A 21,935-nucleotide genomic window follows, 5' to 3' on the forward strand; every position below is an offset into this window, starting at 1 on the left:
GGCCTTAAAATAGAACAAGGTATATTAATGTCCATATTAAACCACCATTATAAAACACCTAACAACAGTGTCCTTGTAATTGCAGACATACTGCAAGAGATGGATTGAGTCCCACACAGTCTCCAAACTCTTTCTCAGACTGAGGTTTCTATTACTAATATTACCCTGAATTAAGGAAGAAAAAATGTACTACAAAACCAATATTTCCTACTACATCGCTATATAAAATGTAATAATAATAATAATACCGCAATAATAATATTGCAAAATACAAATACCTTCAGACCATAATAAAAATATACACAGATTATATGACCACAATAGTGATAATCAACTAAAACCACTGTGCTCATTCAATGGTATTATCAGTTTTATACCAGCTCTCTGCAGACCATATATGTGCATACTATACAGGTTCTCAAAAGTGGTGTGATCGCTGATTGTTATCATTCATTTTCCTTTGTCTTTCCATTCTGCCCAGACCACCATAACCACTTCTTCCATCCATAATTCTTCCCTGCAAAATGTAGCACACAAACATCTTTGGCTTACTGCTTTTCCAGCTCCCTGCTCACATTCCCCCACTTTTACACAAATCATACAATGCTATAACCAGTGCCATAGACAGCAATAATGCACCTCTATGTCCTGCACAGTAATAATACCCATCTTTTGTACCCCACACAATAACAGTGACCTTTCTGTGCCCATCCTTACAGCTATACACCATCATGATATTCCCCTATGCCTGCTTTAATAATAATCCACCTTAACCCCTTATAATACTAATGCCCTATACTTCCTTATAATAATAACACACATCTGTCCTTTCTTATAATAATGATAATAATTCCTTCCGTTCTTTCTTATAATGTCAATTCTTCCTATTCTTCCCCTTGACACATTGTTACACCATATAATATTGTAATAATGCCCTTAAACAGGGGCATATATAGAAATCACAGGGTCCCAAAAGTAATATCATGACACATAGGTGCAGTCACAGAAGGGCATATGTTCTATATGTTGAGAGAGATATGCATTGTGGCACTTACACAGTTATTTTGCCCCCTACTGATGCCCCTTAGTACTCTTATTCACTATGATACCACTTACATGGCCCTCATAAAATATGTTGTCTCAAATAATGCCCCTCACAGTATAATGACCCAACAGAGAATTTGTCCCTACATTCCTCCACCTACACAATTTAATGGCCCAACAACCCCCACATAAAGTATGATGCCCCACAACACCCTACACAGTAAGATGGTTACTAAAGCTCCCCACACAGTATGATGGCCCCTCAGGTTCCACACACAGTATGATAGCACCCAGAGACCCCCACATAGTATGATGGCCTCCACAGCCCCCACACAGTATGGTGATCATCACCAACCCGACACAGTATTTTGGGTCTATAGCTTCCACACAGAGTATTATGGCTCCACAGGCAGAGTATGATGGCTACCATAACCCCCCCATAGTATGATGGCCTCTACAGCTCTACATATAGTGTGATGGTCACCACAGCCCCCCATATAGCATAATTGTCACCACTGCTCCCATACAGTATGATGTATTCCATAGCCCCATATACAGTATGATGGGTGCATAGCTAGCTATACACAGTGTTGTCCACCATGAAGTATGTTGTCCCCTATACCCTCCTAAACAGCATGATGGCTGCACATCTCTCTATACAGAGCATTGTTTCCCACAGCCTCCATACAGTAAGATATCTTCCACAGCCCCCAGTACAATATGGTGTCTCCCATGGCTCCCTAAACAGTATGATGTCACACATAGCCCCCTATACAGTATGATTTCTATACAGCTACCAAGAGGCCCCTATACGTTATGATGTCCCCAACAACCCATCATACAGTATTACATCCCCCACAACATCAAATGTCAACTTGTGTGGGTGACGCGATGCAGTGATGTCATTGCACTACCCAACATCCACAGCATGCAGACCTAATGCCAGATGTAGCCTCTGTCCTGTTGGAGTAGGTGATGGAGCAGGGAGCCAGTGGCTTTGTGTTTCTCCACAGCTGTTAGCAGTCACAACATCCTGAGGACCCTGAGACAGGTAACAGTGTCACAGTCAATGCAGCCCACTGCTCATCTGGCATTTGCCCGATTTACTCGATGGCCAGTCCACCTCTGAATACTACTGTCCATGATATAATATGAAATGCATAACAATTACCTAGAATTGTTCACCTAAAATGGTATTACTATACTTTTGTAACTATGCATAAGAACCTTAGGGCTTGCAGGTATGTAATGTATCTACACAAAAAGTAATGAGTAGATAATTTTATAGAGCCAGCTGTTGTGCATACTGTGAGAAAAGGTGCATATATAATAGTAATAATAGCACCGAAATAATACCATCCAGAGCACTATTATCAAACCAATACTACATTTTTAATACTAGTCATAGCGCCCTCACTATAATGCATATCATATTCCTTGAAATATCAGCTATACATGTCAATGCTACATGCCAAGGATCTAATAAATATTGTATGTGAAAAATAACACAACATCTTTAACTAATGCATAGCACTGCAGGATGGTGTCAGAACAGTAACATCTCAGTTTATACAGCGTTATTATAACATGTCCTAATGTCTACTAACAGATATAATAATATTTTATTCCTTAATGACCCATTTTAAAAGTTTCTCATAAAAAGGTGTTGAAAAATGTTATAATAGAAGGCTGGGGACTACAGAGATAAAATGAACAGTATCAGTTAATTAAAGTTCAGCTAGTCATTTCTTCAACATTGGAGAAACTCTCATCTATTATTAAACTGAATTATATGTAAAAATGATCTGAATGCTTTACACACATTCTAGTTAAATAATACATTGCATGACCAAATCTCACTTCCACAAATAGTTTTCATGAGAGAATAAAATATATTCTTTATCTTAAATACAAAACCCCCGAAATGAAGTCATTAAATCCCTAAATATACAGTATATGCAATGAGAAAATCCATTTATAGGGACTGAAATGTCTCAGTTATTTATTATTCTTTGCATATATGGGGATAATATCAAGCAGTATCATCTGAAATATTTATAAGTCACAAATTTTTCAAACTCAAGCATGTTTAATTTAGGATGGGAAATCATTATATGAAAGATTAAAGCCTTTCTAAGTATTCTCAACTTTTAGGAGAACACCAATGTCCGAATGTACTTTTAGAAAACAAAATCAACGGGCAGCAATAGCTTTTTCCCCAATTTCGTTGAAACTGAAAAGAAGAAGAACTGAAAGGGATAGTCTCACCAGGACAACCCCTTTAAAATTGAAGCCAGTGTACAACTGGATCATAACTAATGTGGGGAATTTCCTTCACCCTAAACTTGGCTAAGAGTCAGAGGATAGTGCAGTCACAAATTCAGGTGAATCAACTTGAAACAAGTTAACTCAAGGTGAAGCAGGTATGTATATCAGTTACAGTGAGGGCACACGCTTGATGGTTACAATGCAGTGTAGGTACAGTTCTGGATGGTTACACGTCTATATTGATGTACTGAGTTTGAAAGTTGCACAATAGCAGATCCAGTCTCTTAGTTGATCAATAATATTTCAATACTTAGGGACAGCTACAAGACTACAGGGTGGGCCATTTATATGGATACACCTAAATTAAATGGGAATGGTTGGTGATATCAACTTCCTGTTTGTGGCACATTAGTATATGCTAGAGGGAAAACTTTTCAAGATGAGTGGTGACCATGGCGGCCATTTTGAAGTTGGCCATTTTGGATCCAACTTTATTTTTTTCAATCGGAAGAGGGTCATGTGACACATCAAACTTATTGAGAATTTCATAAGAAAAACAATGGTGTGCTTGGTTTTAACATAACTTTATTCTTTCATAAGTTTTTTACAAGTTTATGACCACTTATAAAATGTGTTCAAAGTGCTGCCCATTGTGTTGGATTGTCAATGCAACCCTCTTCTCCCACTCTTGACACACTGATAGCAACACCGCAGAAGAAATGCTAGCACAGGCTTCCAGTATCCATTGTTTCACATGCTGCACATCTCGTATCTTCACAGCATAGACAATTGCCTTCTGATGACCTCGAAGATAAAAGTCTAAGGGGGTCAGATCGGGAGACCATGGTGGACATTCAACTGGCCCAAGACGACCAATCCACTTTCCAGGAAACTGTTCATGTAGGAATGCTCGGAGCTGACACCCATAATGTGGTGGTGGACCATCTTGTTGGAAAAACTCAGGGAACGTGCCATCTTCAGTGCATAAAGAGGGCAACACATCATCATGTAGCAATTTCAGATATCCAGTGGCATTGAGGTTTCCATTGATGAAGAATGGCCCCACTATCTTTGTACCCCATATACCACACCAAACCATCAAGATACGATGGTATGGTGTCCAAAATGGCCAACTTCAAAATGGCCACCATGGTCACCACCCATCTGGAAAAGTTTTCCCCCTCCCATATAATGTGCCACCAACAGGAAGTTGATATCACCAACCATTCCCATTTAATTTAGGTGTATCCATATAAATGGCCCACCCTGTATACAGTGGCACAGAGATTGCCAGTTATGGCACTTTACAGATACAGTTTCTACAACAAAATAACAGCTTGGGATTAAGGGTGGCCAGGTACAGTCAGTCAATAATGAATACTGCCAGATACACTACTCACTATGTTCCTCACTCTCTCAAGGTACAGAATCGCATAGTTTAGGCTACAGCTACTCACGGTCTCAGGCTCTAACAACACTTAGCCATACAGGTCAAATCTTCTCTCTCAGACTTAGGCCATAGTGCCACTTTACATAAAGGTTACAGTCTCTATTGCTCAGGCAACACTAATTTGGAACAATAGTCTAGCAAGCAAGCAAGCTGGTGTAGTCAAATTTTGCAGGGCTTCAGGGCAATGTTCTATCTCTTTGTCACTAACAGGTAGTTTGGCTACCAACTACCTTCCAGGACTTAGACTATAGCCACTTGTTATTCCAGAACCATGGAGCCACTTCACTCTCGGTTTCACTTGCCAGGCAGGTATGTTGACCTTTCTTTGTGCTAACCAACAGATGCATCCATTATTTGGCGGCACTTAGTCACACACTTAACCTAACTACTGTCTAAAGCATCTGAGAAAGAGGCACCCCAACTCTCCTGTTTTAAACTCTGAACTTGCCTACAATGGAGATTGTGCAAAACCATTGGTGTTTTGTGACCTCAACCGGCCTGCCTACCCACTGAGGTTTTTTTTTTAAATTTATTTATTTTACTCACTTACAGTATATAGCGCCATTATTCCACCGCGCTTTACAGATATCATTGGCACTGTCCTCATTGGGGCTAACAATCTACATTTTTTATCAGTATGACTTTGGAGTGTGGGAGGAGAACGGAGAACCCGGAAGAAACCCACACAAACACGGGGAGAACATACAAACTCCTTGCAGATGTTGTCCTTGGTGGGATATGAACCCAGAACCCCAGTGTTGCAAGGCTGCAGTGCTAACCATTGAGCCACCGTGCTGTCCCATGTTGAGAAAGCAAGGTCTTCTCTGCATTAAACTGAAAAGTTAAATGGCTGTGGAACAATTCCTATCATTGCTTGGCACGTTTCACATTTGACATTGACAGAGTTGTTAGCTTTACGGTTACACGTGGTGGCACGTTACTTAGTTTCCTATTCCCAATCATACAGTGATACAGATCCATCACTCACATGTCTCTCCTTGAAATTCCTAGCAATACATCTACAGCAGCTACTCTCTCAGATTTTGAAGAAACTTGAAAAACATTCCAGTTCCTTTGGTAAAATCCAGAATTTATTTCTTTAAATTGAAATGTGACAATGCTCCTGAACCGCACTCAAACAGGGGAGGAGAAGCGATACATTTCGATCGTTAGTCGATCTTTGCCAAAGCTACCATCTTGCAAATCCCACAATGCTTTAAAGTGCACATTGAATAATTGTTTTTACCCAAATATGTAACATCATATATCACAGGTTTTTTTTTTCCTCTGACCAGACTTATTTTCTTCAATGTTCAGGTGTAGCGATGGGTGCAAATTTTTCCCCATCACTAGCTAATATAGTCATGGCTCTTTGGGAGTTTTGTTTTCTGTTCTTCACAACCAATTTTTTGCACCCTTTGTTGTCTGGTATGGCAGATACATCGATGACATGTTCATCATTTTGGATGGCGATGTATCTACCATACCAGACTTCAAGAATATCTTAATTCTAATGAGTTCAATTTGAGGTTCACCTATAGACATGATTCCACACACATTTCCTTCTTGGATTTGGACTTATATGGCAAACACAATAAATTTATATCTACCAAAACTCATTTAAAACCATATAGTGGGAACACTATACTAGCTGTCACCCTAAACACACAATTAAATCAATCCCTGTGGGTGAATTCACTCGGATCAAGAGGAATTATAGCAGTGAATAAAATGTATCCACAGAATTAACCCAGTCTTCCAAAAACTAATAAAGAAATTATCCCAATTGGACACATAAGGCATTACAGATTGTGACACATAAAAAACGCAATGAATTAGTTTTTCCCATAGACAATAAGTGAATGAACCAAAAATTTGGACTGAAACCTTATGTCTGTTGCCAATACAGTTCTCAGTTTTATAAGATCAGACAAATTATTAATATATTTCTTCCTGTTTTATATGACAACCAACTTTTAGTGACAATTCTAGAGTCAGGGTGCAATATAATTGCAAGAAGAGCACCAACACTCAGAAACATGATTTCTCCCAGCTTATTTTCCTCTAAAAAATCTCAAAAAAATATGGCTGGATTGCAAGGGTTTTTTAAATGCGGAGGCACAAATTGTAAAACATGCAAATAGGCCATTAATACAAAAACATTTAACAACCATGACAATACTATAAATGACAAAATATCTAACATTTTATAAATTGTAATTTATCCAATATTGTATATAAAATAGAGTATTCTATATGTAATAAAGCCTATGTAGGTTGTACGTCTCGAAAATTGAAAACACGGATATCCGAACATTTGTATGATATTTACAACATTCCAAATGTGAATCGCAATATTTCATCAGCAGCAATACATTTTATCTCTTACCGCTCACGTAGTTTAGCTTAATTTTGGGTATTTGAAATTGAACAGGTCATGAGTAGTGTTGAGCGAGCACTAAAATGCTCGGGTGCTCGAAGCTCGGGCCGAGCTCGCCGTGATACTCGGGTGCTCGACCCGAGCAACGAGCCCAATGTTAGTCTATGGGAGACTCTAGCATTTTTGAGGCGGCTCCCCCGGCAGTCTTTTAAAAGCCTAACAAGTGCCCAAAAAAATAGTGACAGTGCTCAAATGACTTGGGGACAGCATGGGGATCGTCCCAGGAAGCATTTCTGACCCCCAGGTCACTGCTGTCAACAACGTGGTCAGAGGTATTAAGCCACTTTTACAGGCTCAAAATAAAACGTTCAAAAACGAAAGTGAAAGTGCTTTCCTGTGAAATATGTTAAGGATAGTGTTGAGCGATACCTTCCGATATCAGGAAATATCGTATCGGATTGGATCGGACCGATACCCAAAAAGTATCGGATATCGCCGATTCCGATACAGGAAACCAATGCAAGTCAATGGGACACAAATATCGGAATGAAAATAAACCCTTTCTTTCCTTGTAGGTTAATTCTACATGAAGTAAAACAACTAAGAATAATGTAGAATGTATTACGCGAAAAGCCAGCAATTCATCAGCGGCATACACGGGTACCCGACAATTTACAACAGAAAGAATAGAGCTTCACACATAGATTAGATAGATAGAAACATGTCAGTCACATATATATGAAGTACAGTGACAGTGTTGGTTACTGTACTTGTCATTTAGTGTAAAGGATTTATTTAAAAAAATAATTGTGTTTTCATGCACCCTTCTCTTTAAAAAAGCCGGCCGGCAATTCAGCATCTGTACCCGACAATTTAGAATAGAAGGAATAGAGAATCATACATAGATTAGATAGATAGAAACATGTCAGTCACATATATATGAAGTACAATGACAGTGTTGATTACTGTACTTGTCATTTAGTGTTAAAATAAAGGATTTATTTAAAAAAAAATTGGCGTGGGGTTCCCCCTAATTTTAGTCTCTAGCGGAGGTTACGCAGACGGCTGGGGCAGATGTTTGAAGCCTGGGAAGGGGGTAATACCCACGGAGCTTCCCAGGCTACTAATATCAGCCCCCAGCAGAATACCTAGCCTTTTCTAGCTATTAAAATGGGGGACCCCCTCAAAAAAATGACATGGGGTCCCCCCTAATTTAATAGCTAGTAAAGGCTAGGCAGACAGCTGGGGGCTGATATTAATAGCCCAGGAAGGGTGCCATGAATATTGGCCCCCTCCCAGGCTAGAAACACCAGCCGTCAGCCGCCCCAGAAATGGCGCATCCATAGGATGTGCCAATTCTGGCACTTAGCCTCGCTCTTCCCACTGCCCTGTAGCGGTGGCAGTGGAGTAATAGGGTTGGGGTTGATGTCAGCTTATAATGCCAGCTGACATCAAGCCCAGGTTAGTAATGGAGAGGCGTCTATAAGACACCCCCATTACTAACCCCATAGTCAAAGTTAAAAAAAAAACCACAAACACCCAGAATAAAGTCCTTTAATTGAAATAAACACACAATTCTTTATTGTTCTAAATTAAACTCTACTTACCATCACGCCCATTCCAGCTGAAACCAACGATCTCCTGCAATAAAAGAAAAATAATAAAGCAACCTCATCCTTACCTTTCCATGGTTCCCAGGACAGCTTCAGCTCTGCTACATCGAGATGACAGGCTGGACCGCAGCAGAAAGCTGCCATTCAGCCTATCATTCCGCAGACACTGAGAAGCGCAGGCTTGCTTGCGCTCCACAGTGTCTCTCTGTGACGGCATAAAGATGAGCCGAGGTCATGTCCAATGAACTCAGCTCACCTCAAGCACGTCACTGACAGCGTGGGAGAATTCTCCTGCACTCAGCGCTTCAGCGTGAGAATTTTCCCACGCTGTCAGTGACGTGCATGAGGTGAGCCGAGTTCATTGGACATGACCTCGGCTCATCAGGATGCCGTCTCAGAGAGACACTGAGGAGCGCAAGCATGCCTGCACTTCTCAGTGTCTGCGGCATGGCAAGCTGGATGGCAGCGTTCTGCTGCGGTCCAGCCTGTCATCTCGATGTAGCAGAGCTGAAGCTGTCCTGGGAACCATGGAAAGGTAAGGATGAGGTTGCTTTATTATTTTTCTTTTATTGCAGGAGATCGTTGGCTTCAGCTGGAATGGGCGTGATGGTAAGTATAGTTTAATTTAGAACAATAAAGAATTGTGTGTTTATTTCAATTAAAGGACTTTATTCTGGGTGTTTGTGTTTTTTTTAAATACTTTACTAGAAATTCATGGTGGTCATGTCTAATATTGGCGTGACCCCATGAATTTCGGGCTTAGGGCCAGCTGACAATGCCAAGCTGGCCTTAACCCCTTTATTACCCAGTGAGCAACCGCACCAGGGCCCTGGATGAGTTGGGTACAGTGCCAGAAGATGGCGCTTCTATGAACGCGCCATTTTCCGGGGTGGCTGCGGACTGCAATTTGCAGCGGGTGGGGCCCAGAAAGCTTGGGCCTCCCTGCGCTGCGGATTCCAGCCCCCAGCTGCCTAGTTGTACCTGGCTGGACACAAAAATAGGGCGAAGCCCCACGTATAATAATTAAGAAAAAAAGGGCTTCCCTATATTGTTGTGTCCAACCAGGTACAAATAGGCAGCTGGTGGTTGGGGGCAGCCCGTTCCTGCCTGCTGTACCTGGCTGGACACAAATATAGTGCGAAGCCCCACGTCAATTTTTTTTAAATTATTTCATGAAATAATTTTTTAAAAAAAGGGCTTCCCTATATTGTTGTGTCCGGCCAGGTACAAATAAGCAGCTGGTGGTTGGGCGCAGCCCGTTCCTGCCTGCTGTACCTGGCTGGACACAAATATAGGGCGAAGCCCCACATCAATTTTTTTTTAATTATTTCATGAATTTCCTGAAATAATTAAAAAAAAATTGACTTGGGGCTTCGCACTATATTTGTGTCCAGCCAGGTACAGCATCCAGGAACGGGCTGCGCCCAACCACCAGCTGCCTATTTGTACCTGGCCGGACACAACAATATAGGGAAGCCCTTTTTTCTTTATTATTTCATGAATTTCATGAAATAATTTAAAAAAAAAATACGTGGGGCTTCTCCCTATTTCTGATCTCCCATGCACAGCTGTCACATCTGGAGATGGTGACAGCTGTGCATGGCTGCTGTAAGCTCACGCTGCCGGAGCCACTGACTGAGGTCACCGGAGTGCATTCAGACAGCGCAGCTCTGGAGACCTCCTTTACGGCACTGCTGTACCGTGGGAATTTCTCACGATACAGCAGGGCCGTAAAGGAGCTAACCGGAGCAGCGCTGCCTGAACTCCGGCGAACCCCCTTATGCAATGACGGGGCTGCTTTACGGCCCCATCATTCTAGCGGCGGCAGCGGTTCAGAGCGGTCACATTCTATGTGGCTGCTCTAAACTGGAGATCATCGTGGGACACTCGTGGACTACTACGGAGGGGTAAGGATAAGGTTGTGGTTTATTGTTTTATATTTTATTACAGGAGATCGATGGCTTCGGGGAATTAGGTGTCTAGGTGAGTATAGGTGTAGTTTTTTATTTTTTACTTTATTTTAGGTGGCGATCGGCGGGGACAGGTAATGTATGAACTAATTTATTGCAGGCAACCTCTGGCCACCAATGACATGTATTTAAAATTTATTGGGGACACAGTAGGGCAATTTATATAGCAGGATCAGGCTGATGGGAACTACTGCTCCCATCGAGCTGATCCTGCTGGCACGAGTGGACCGGGGACAGACATAGGCCGATGGGAGTAGTAGTGTCACATCGGCCTATGTCTGCCTGCACGCACACACCCGCACACATCCCGCACACATCGCACAGACACCGCAGACATCGCACAGACACCGCGCAGACACCGCGCACACCTGCACACATCGCACAGACACCGCACACACTCGCAGACACACGCACAGACACCCACACACACCAATCATGACGGGCTGATCGTCTGGGAGGTGACGCTGTGCGGCCAGCCAATCACTGTATTGCCCACAAACAACATGGCTGCGGCATTACAGTGACTGGCTGGCAATCCCTGCATGTTCATTGGCTCTGTAAAGAGCACCAAACATGCAGGGCGGAGACCTGAGCTCCCGCCCGAGTAACCCGGAAATGCTCGGTGCTCGCCGAACATCCCGAGTAGCGTGATGCTCGGTCGAGTACCGAGCAGTGTCGAGCATGTTCGCTCAACACTAGTCATGAGATCACCGAGAGGAGGAGACACCAGACCTTCTGGATCCTCAAACTGACACAACAATGCCCGATGGTATAAAGAAACGAAACAAAATTATGTTTCAATATTAATGTCGTGGTGTTGATTTAAGTGTATTAACTTTTTTTGCACAGTTGTTTTTTTTTTATTTTCTTGTTTTTTTACCTGTTAATGTGTGTTTTTGTATAAATTCAATTTAGAACCTGTGATATATCATGTGTCATATTTGGATAAAAACAATTGGTCAATGTGCACTTTAAAGCATTGTGGAATTTGCAAGATGGTAGCTTTGACAAAGATCACTTAGCGATCAAAATGCATCGCTTCTCCCCTGTTTGAGTGCGGTTCAGGAGCATTATCACATTTTAATTTAAATAAATAAATTCTGGATTTTACCAAAGGAGCTGGAATGTCTAAACAGGACGGAGTTCCTTGCACCTGCTATGGCTGTCGGTGAGCTGACTTTTTCTATTACATGTTACTACTCTCTCAGATGCTCCAATGAGGCAACATTTAGACTTCATTCTCTAAACTTCCACACTAGGCTCGCACCTATCAGTCCTCCACTATTACAGAGCAACAATCTCAAAGCACAGCAGTAACAAGGCTCCCAGCAGATCTTATCCACCAGTCCTCCCTTGGAGCCTCTCTTCACTTTCCAGCTTCCCACTGAGCTTTATTACTCATTTGTATCTGTATCCAATCTTCTGCCAGTATAATATATTGGCTTATCTAATAAATCTACACAAAAAAAATATTCAAAATGGTGGAATTAAATGGTAATATACATAGCTTTATGTTAGCCTTATGTTACGCTGCATTTGATCAAAATTATGTAACATTTGTCAGCCTAAAATGCCATTTTAAGGACCATTAAACAAAAGAATTGAAATTTTAATATGAACCATGAAGTCTGAAATGATTGTAAAGTTTCAACATGACATTGTGCAGCAGCTCTTATAAACAATAACGCTTTACTATACTGTTCCTTTACAATCATAGCTTCAAATACTTTTCAAAGACAATAGCTGAAGGGGTGAAATCATTGAAAATGAGAGAATGCAGTCTTTTAGATTCTGAGATTTACCATATTTCTCTGTCTATGACTCAACCAATCCATAAAGTACATTTCTTAAAAGAAAGTCTCCCATACTATCATTCACACCAAGGTTTCAAAAAGCACAACATTTTAAATTGAATGTATAGTATCATAAAACATGAAAATTGCATAATATTCTAATTTAGTTTTTATTATAGATATAACATTTTTGGGTTGAAGGATTCAATGAAGATGTGAACACAGCCTAAAGCACACACAATAGACTGCTTCCGGCAACTCACTTGTCATCTTACCTGTATAGATTGGAACATGATGAGAGGGCAGGTAATGTAAAAGGGACCTTGTCAACTCCAGAAATGCTACTTACCTGCATTTGCAGGTAAATATAATTTAAACCATATTTGGCTGCCTTACTAGAACAGCAAAACCCAAAAAAATGAGCCGGAACATAAGTTTGCATACATGCAATGTGTAGCACTACATTCTCACTGTACCATTTCGAAGACAAAAGCCAAGAGAAAAAAATCGAGCATATACCCTGTAGTAAGTAAATAGTAATAGCACATGTAAATTACATAGGGTACTTAGTTAACACTATTCTGATCAAAAAAGTGTAAAAGATATCCCACCACAACAAGGTGTACCCAATCGGGACAGTCCCATCCTATCTGTAGTATTAAAATCCTACCTTGTGTCAGCTGACCTCAATATAGATAAGGGCAGAGCAGGATACAGACCTGATGGTTCAGATACCTGCCCATGGGAAGCTATATAGATGAAGTGCCTAGCTCAAAAAGGGGGAGCCACTCCCCTGTTTCAACAGAGTACTATAAACTACAGCAAAACCAAAGAAATGAGCCAGATGGTGCAGGGACATATTAAAGTATTAGAGTCACCACATAATATGCAGTGAGGACTTCCAAGCACATTAATTAACAGCCTGCTCTGGACACTGTAAGATGGCTGCCGGATATGTCCTTAAGGGGAGATATGTATCACTGAGGTTGGTAGCTTCAGTGATGTAAAAGCGGGAAAGCATGCTTCAGCACACATAGTGCTGAGAGGGTTAATAGGGCATATCAGGGCCGGTTTTACCGAGCAGCCATAAGAGACGGGAGGGATTGGCTTCTCACATATCCCCACCCCAGGGCGTATGTATAAAATGGAGACCGAGTGTCTCATTCAGTGTCTGTGGCTGGAGGCATGGAGACCTCCAGCGTGTCTGTGCTACAGGACACTGACTGTGAGCAGGCAAACCCGCAGTATTGTATGGACTAGTTATTTTCCTGCTTTGTTACTTTGTGCCGGACAAGGCTGTCTTTTGTTTACCTTGCAAGTGCGGTTTATGAGGCCTGAATAAACCTGCCTTGGACATTTTTAAGAAAATAACTCCTGTGCCTACCTCAAAATCAGCTGAGTGAGTACCCAAAGCCTTAAACACTTATGGTGCACACACACGCTGCAGAGCAGTTTGTAAATTATTATTATTATTTATTTTTGGAGCACATTTGATTTCAGGGTGCTGTACATGTGCAAAAGGGTTTACATACCAAATATAAATATAGGTTACAATGAACAAATAACAGGAACAGACTGGTACAGATGGGAGAGGAACCTGCCCTCCTGGGCTTACAAGCTACAGGATCATGGGGAAGGCGCAGTACGTTGATGAATTGTGACAGCTCCGGTGGTGGTGAGGTGGCAGTGGGGCCATGGTAGGCTGTAAGCTTTTTTGAAAAGTCGTGTTTTCAATTTCAGTCTAAAAGTTCTGTATGTGATGATTAATTGGACATGTTGGGGCACAGAATTCCAGAGGAAGGGGGGATACTCGTGAGAAGTCCATATTTGGCTGGCTTACTGGGCATGTATTATATGAACTTGCAACGTCCTTTGAAGGGTACAAGTTGCTCATCTACTGTAACATTAGTACTAGTGTTAGGAGGGCGGTTGCAAACAACTTTAATTTAATGGAACGCAACCGACCCCGGGGTCCGCAATGCAGCCTGGTGGACTGCTGCCGAACACTTTCCAGGTGGAAAGGAAAGTGACAAACTTAAATATTAAACCCTTCCGTGTTTCTGCACACAGGAACGGGTATAGCGGTACACTCTATCTCCGTTAACTGCACGGGAGAAGAGCGTCCGAGAAAGCACCTACTTAATGTATAGACCACTCCGTGTTAAAGCACACGGAGCGGGTTACAGCGGTTCACACAATCTCCAAGAACCGCAGGGAGACATGCGACCGAGGGAAAAGCAGTAGCCCTGTCTGCGATACAGGGGCTACGCAGTAGGAGTTGGCGCTAAGATGCGTGTGTGACTCACGCCGACGGGTACGTGCCCTCTGCCGGTGTGCTACCGGATAGAGTAGTATTTCTCCACGTGGTCACAGGAGTCTGCAGGCTGCTCGGGGTGTAAGGCGACCCCCTCTGACAGAGCCAGACTGCAAGGCGAAGCTACCTGCCTAATTTCACTAGCCTGCCTCTATGGAGCTAACCTGCCTAGCGAAAACTACACGTGGAGCACAGACGTCCACACAACAGCATCATGCTCAAATGATCTGAGCGCGTCGCCATGTTTGTGAGTGGGCCTTTTAAAGACTAAGCCCTGCCCACCGACGCGCCATTGGTGACGTTACCCATGGACCAATCAGGCGGTGCCAGGTCACCGGGTCAGGTGGGTGCCAACCTGCCAATCATGATCCGCCAGGTCACGGACATGCTCAGTGCGCAAATCCTTGACTTAGATTCCACAAGCCCTGTCTCCCTCTGCAACCCAGGCTTAACATTGCTAGGCACAACTACCTGGGAGATAAACAGTGCTCGTGGACCAGCTAGGTGTTGAGGCTGATGGTGATGCTGAGCAGCACCAGCCCTGGCTGGACTGAAATGGGAGACCATAGAAGGTCCTGGACCCATTTTGAATCCAGCACCAGACCGACGCCTAACAACTAGAATTGTAAAGTTTGGTGCAATTTTTGATAAATATGTTCCAGATATAACTGATGGGGGCTAATTTGTCTGTTTGGAACCTCGCTGCACGTGTTCGCTTATCATCAAATCGAATGTTTCTTCTAATTTCTTCAAATCTGTCCACTGCCATTGTCGCTTTATAGTGTGGATCAGAAAGTGGGTCCAGAAATAATTCTCTGATTGGAACATCATACGATTTTTGACCCCCTGCCAGCAGTAAAAGTCCAATATATGCATAAAGTTCCTCTTTACATTTTTGCAGGACTTACTTTTTGCAGAAGCGATATGTCTTCCTTCTAGGCCTTATCACTCCCTCCCAAAATCACATGACATCTTCACATGGCATGATCCACCCCCTGGCCCCTCCACAAGCAACCTTGACTACAAATAAAGTAACATGAGACACAAACACTGCTGAGTACATGATAAAAATAGCAGGGGCCTAAAAGGTCCCCATTCCGTACAGATGTGGTTTTCCCCAGAAAAGCATTGTTACACCAAAATGCCTATGAAAAAAATTATATGAACAACTGGATATGGATATTACCAACAACGACATACTTGAGGAATACCTAGAGTTTCAAAATTCTAACTAAAGTAACTTTGCAGATAATAGCAAAAAAGTTAACACCGGGGCCTAAAAGGCCCCCGATACACATTGTAGGGTTAATAAGTCATCATGTTCTAGATAGGTGATAATTTGTTAAGTTTGGATAACCCCTTTAAGGCCTCCAATAGCCAATAGATTAAAGTTGTCCAAACCCAATTGTTTAGGTAGCACCTAAATCTTTTATGGAGACCTTTTGACTCTCTAGATGTATTGTAGAGTGTAAGGTATAGCCGTCAGCCATTTAAGGAATATGGACGCCTTAGTATAAAACCTCATCCAGTAATCATGTACTATAGGTAGCTTAAAAAATGTCAGAGATATCTCATGACATTTGATAAAAGTAAGCTGCATTATATTATTGTCTTTTTGATTATGTTTAGAAGGAAGCAGAGTAATACTGGCAAATACAAAAATGCAAGATGAGAAAAGTAAATTCTCCACCTTATGCTCATATTTCAGACCCTTAAGAAACATAAAACTTGCGGCAGAAATCAAACTGAATTGGATCACCTTGGAAGGGACGCAGATGGCTACATATTTACATCTCTCTGTCTTTATCTCCTCTGGTCTTTACTATTATCCCTTTCCTGACATATTCAGTATTCTGCTTGTATCTTCTAATCATCCGTCTCCGGATAAGACGTTCTGGCTTTGGTTGGTTTCGGTTAAACTACGCTATCCAAGCTGTAAATTAACTGGCTTCTATACAGCATCTTGAAAGGGCTAAAAATTAGCAGGTCACTCACATGTCCAGATCCTTTCATTGTAATAAAATGCGCTCATTCCTCTGCCATATGGCAGACTTGCTAATATAATTTTGTCAGCTCTCCCTCACTTGGACTGATTCCCACTAATTGGAAGGTGCTGTCAGTCATCTATTTCTGTGAAAGAAAAATATTTTACTGAAGACGATACACTGATATGTGCTTCTATTTTCCAGGTCTCTTATTCCCAATGTTAATGGTGTCATAGTCTTCAGTGGGGTTTGACTAATTGCTGTCAGAGCTATTTTTCAATTTTCTCTAATTTGGGTCTCTGGGATTTGGCAGCTATTTGGATATGATGTGTTTTGGGGAGATTGAATGCGCAAAAAGGATGAGAGACCAGGCACTGGAATTACAGTTTCTATATAATGATAACATAGTCAATGAATAGGTATATGACCTTGTACACTTTTGAAGGTGATATGTAAAACAATGTATCCTTGAAGAATTTGCGATGAAAATGTATCCAGGCCATCATTATGTGTCGCCCCTGAGGGTTCATCCGCCACAGGGATGCTGCACCTCTTCAATGGGGTGTGGTGTTCCTCCTTTGAGGTAAGAACGGTGCAATGGTCAGGACCCCACCTCCACATCCAACACCACACTTCTCCCACCAGAGGGGGCTAGTAGGCACTAGTGTGCTGCCCCTACTGGAAACTGGGAGACTGGGGAACCACAAAATAGGGGGGAACCATGTAGTGGGTGAGGGTGGAGGACGCACAACTAGTTACACTTAATATTTCATATTTAATAAACAGCCATCTTGGCTCATTGTTCTTTGATTGTGATCTCCATCCCTGAACGTGGCTTCTGGGTGAACCTGCAGCGGATGGAGACACGGCCCTCGTACCCTGGCCTTTGGTCGAGGGGCAGGTTGGAGTTAACGTATGTCTCAACCCGGTCAAGGACCATGACCAAGAAGGCCTGGAGCTTAGGAGTGTAGCTCCACCGCAAAAGGATCCCAGGGGGATACAGACGGAGCGGTATACGCCACCTGTCCTCGCTATTCTGGCCTAGTCAGAGGGATTCCGGCTGCAAGAGGGGTACCAGCCCCCAACACCTGACTTTGCTACTCTACGTCCTGGTCAGGGAAGCCCGGTAGGCCCAGAGGATCCCACCGGGTAACGGAAGGAGCGGAAATGCCACCCGTACCCTTTTTCTGAGCGAAGTCCAGATGGAGACCCGGCCTATCTACACACACATAGACAGGAAATGACCCGGTCTGCAGTCTAGGAACACTCTGGTGTGGGGTCCTGATTAAGCACTTGAATTACTCGGAGGTTGTCGGACCCCCGTTCCTGGTGACCGCAGAACTCAGCGAGGAGCAGGGAGAAGCCTTGCAGCTGTACTCTCCACCGTGAGTAAAAACCCTGGAAGTCAACCCCTATGGCCTCCGGACTCTTTATTTCTGCACTGCACCGCCCCACGTAGCACCAGACCTCCTACACTACAACCCCCTCCATCCTTGTCTCTGCCCTGAGTCCCTGCTCCACCTGTGGGGAGTAGTATCAACGTCGGCTGCCACAACATCCCGCCTCAGAGGACTGCAGCAGCGCTGGTGGCCTTCACCAGGTACCACAGGTGGCGTAGTCGATAGCAACCACTCAACCCTGATAGCCCGTACCACCCTTTCTAATGTGACGGCCCTGGGCACGGAGCGGGTCCAGGCCACGGCTGCACCCCACCAAAACATAGGACCCGGCTCCGAGTAATCCCTCATCTTCCCAGGGTTAGGGCTGTGAGCGTCACATACTTGGCATACTCGGCAGGATCGCGTGCCCGCAGCAACAGAAGGAAATTGCCCATTGCTACCGGGTACTGTGCGCCTTACACCTTAGACTGTCGTTTGCACTTAAAATGGCGCCCGCCCAAGAAGAACGGACGCCATAGTGCATCAAAAAGACAGTCTCCTAGCACCTCCTATCATGGGCCAGGCTCCCCCATGGCTCCAAAAGAGCAGATCGCCCCTTCCATCAGAGACTATCCGCGGGATAATGCCCGTCAAAAAGGATGGGATTACGAAGGCGTGCCTGTCAGCGCATCGCCCTGGAGCCGCCCCAAAAAGAGGAGGGAATGGAAAAACAACAAGGTGCGGCCATAGCAGTTGGAGACTTTCAATTCTCAGGAGCAGACATGGACGCTGCTGGGGCGAGTCAATCGGAGCCTTCCGAACCCGGCCCCGGTTCTTTTACCGTCAGAGAGCAAAGAGGCATTACCCTGACAGCGGGAGATATGGAGTTTCTTCGCCAGGAAACCCCGGACCTCGCTCGGAGAATAGCTGAGGCCCAGCAAGCGGCATCCGCTGCGTGGCGGGAGGAAATGCTGCTACGCATCTGTGGCGACCCTGAGGGTTCGGTCGCCACAGAGGTATTGCATCTCACCCAGAGGTGTGGTATCTCACTCTCAGGTAAGGAAGGAGTGTGGCTCAGGACCCTAACACTACATCCACTACACCACATTTCCGGGGGACAGGGCGACAATGCTCCTACGGGAGAGCACAACTGTCCCTGATCCCTGGCTGGAGTGGGGAGGAACCACCTAGAGAGGGGGAACTAGGTAGTGGATGGGGCCAGAAGAAGGGAACCGGATCCCTCAACCAGCAGAGACTACAGGGCTCACCTGGGAACTGGAGGCTGCAGCACTTCAAGTACAGCAAGCCGTCCACACCAGCCATCAGGAAGGTAGCCACATAGGGCCAGGGGATGGAACACACATCGCCCGCCAAGGCCCGAGGACACTGGACAGAGGTGCCGCTAGGTGTGAGGTATGAGGAGAATGCTCCAGAGATACCTGAGGGTCAACCGAGCCCCTTACTGCATGAGCACAGGACGCCGTGGGCTCTTACACTGGCCCTGTAACTGGAACTGCCTAACTGTGAGTAAAATATCTGGGACTGCATCATCTGGACTCTGATTCTTCTTACACCGCGACACCACCATCATGCATACATGCTACCCTGAAGCTACACTCTTCCTGTGGGGAGTTATACTACCTTGCTGCGCATACGACCAGCTTCAGTGGACTGCTCCGCAGCGGCGGTTCCCAATAACCGCAATCCACAGGTGGCGTAGTCGGACTATATAAGCAGATACACATAGACTACCACTGGTTTGACCGCCCTGGGTCACGGACCGGGTCACCGCCACGGTGACTTCAACCCCCAGCATTTACAAGGCCCGGCTCCGGGTATCCCCATGGCCCAGGGGGCACGTCACATCCAGACCCGCCGCCAAGGAGCAGCAGCTCAGGAGGAGGCCGCAACAGAGGTCGCGTGTAGCCCAGGAGAGGGTGAGTGTGATACCCCTGTCCCGGCTGCTGAGCCCACCGTGCCCCTCCTGGACCTCATGACCGAGTACCTGGCGCGGTCACCTGGGAGCAAGTCTTTGCCCCGGAGCTGGAAGCCTCTGCTATCGGCGGGGACCTGCACTGCCTCTCAACTCCCGACTCGGAGGAACCTAAGTCTGCTAGGGTATCCACCGACCCCAACCTGGACTGGTCCGCACTTCGAGAGGACCTGCAGCAGCCCCTACTGTCACCACTGCCCGCACCTACAGTCACCTGGCCGGCGGCAGAAGAGTGGGCCTGGGAAAACCAGGGGGGGGACCTGATGGGCTTCCCCCGGGAGACCCGGGCTGAAGCGCGCAGGAGGAGCGAGCTGTGCCGTCAACAGATCCTCCAGCTCGGCTGGGAGCAACGCCAGAGGGAAGTTCGCTGCGAGCGCCTCGAGGTGCGCGCAAAGGCTGCAAAGTCCTGGGCCCGCCTGGAGGAGGCAACCCGTCCAAGTCCTCGCGTGGAGGGGCAAGTGGTCCGCTTCCACCATGAGACGGGATGGGGATTCATCCGGGGTTCCCAGCATGAGCACGACGTCTTCGTCAGCCGGTGGGACGTCGAGCCGCGGCTGAAAAAGGGACACACTAGCCGGAACCTCTTCCCGGGTGACATAGTCACGTACTCCTGCCACCACGGGGTGCGGGGGTGCTACGCCCTGGATGTCCACAAGGTGTCCGGGAGCAATGCCCCCTCGCGCTCGGCCATGGGGGACCGGTCAGCCACCGTCAGGAGGAATGAACCTTTTCCCCGGTGGGGACCCGAGAATTAAGCAGCCCCGACTGCTTTAACCTGTGAACAGTTACAATGTTATGTTTATGTTGACCATGTTTTTCCCCGGTGTCTAGAGACATTTGTCCTTGCGGACTTGCAGTAGGCAGTGCTCCTTATTGGTTTTATGTAAAGCCGCGGCTATTTCTACCTCAGACCTCAGAAGAAAAACCTGCCTGGAGTGGCTCTCCTGGAGGTCCAACTCGGGATCTTCATGCCCTGCAGCCACCCCAGGGCCTACGTTGGGGGTTTGGGACAGGTCCCTCGTGCTTCTGAACTCACTCTTCGTCCTTGCACTTTAACCCGTCTGTCTATGCAAAAATGTCTCTGGATGGTTTTATACTTTTATGCTTTTATACTTATATACTTTTGTACTTTTATATTATTTGCAGTTTGTAACGTTGAAGGAGAAGTGCCCCCCATAATGGGAAGATTGTTTACTGTTATGAAAATATAAAAAAGACTGTACCAGGATTTACTCTCTTTGCAGCCCGCGGACGTGCTGTGTTTTGTAGCATCAGCGTCTCTGCCCCCTGCCAGGCAGAGACGCCGTCTCTCTCACCTCCCCGCTCCCCGCGCGGCGCCCTCCTGCGCTCCTCTTCCTGTTGCTGCCGGCGCTCTCTCTTAAAGGGGCCGCGCGCCGTCCTAAGGAGTCCCTGGCCAATAGCTGAGGGTCCTCCCATATATAAGGCACCTCCTCCAAAATGGAGGTGCCCGAGCAAAAGTTGATGCACAGCATACTTACCTCTGCTTCAGCCCTCAGGTCCAGTTGCCAGCCTGACTACTGATCCAGTCCACCAGTCTGACTACTCTCCAGCCCGACAGTCTGCCTTCCGTTCAACCCGCCAGTCTGTCTATGGGCAAATCCGCCTGCTTACCAGAAAGCACCTGCCAGTTACCTGCCTGCTACCTGCCATGCCTGCTAGCCAGCTCTCCTGGGAGCACTCGCCTGTTACCTGCCTGTTACCTGCTAGCCTACCTGGAGGCTCTGC

This window comes from Phyllobates terribilis, unplaced genomic scaffold (assembly GCF_046119375.1).
Source record: "Phyllobates terribilis strain yellow unplaced genomic scaffold, ASM4611937v1 Scaffold_2__4_contigs__length_985480577, whole genome shotgun sequence".
Classification (NCBI taxonomy): Eukaryota; Metazoa; Chordata; class Amphibia; order Anura; family Dendrobatidae; genus Phyllobates; species Phyllobates terribilis.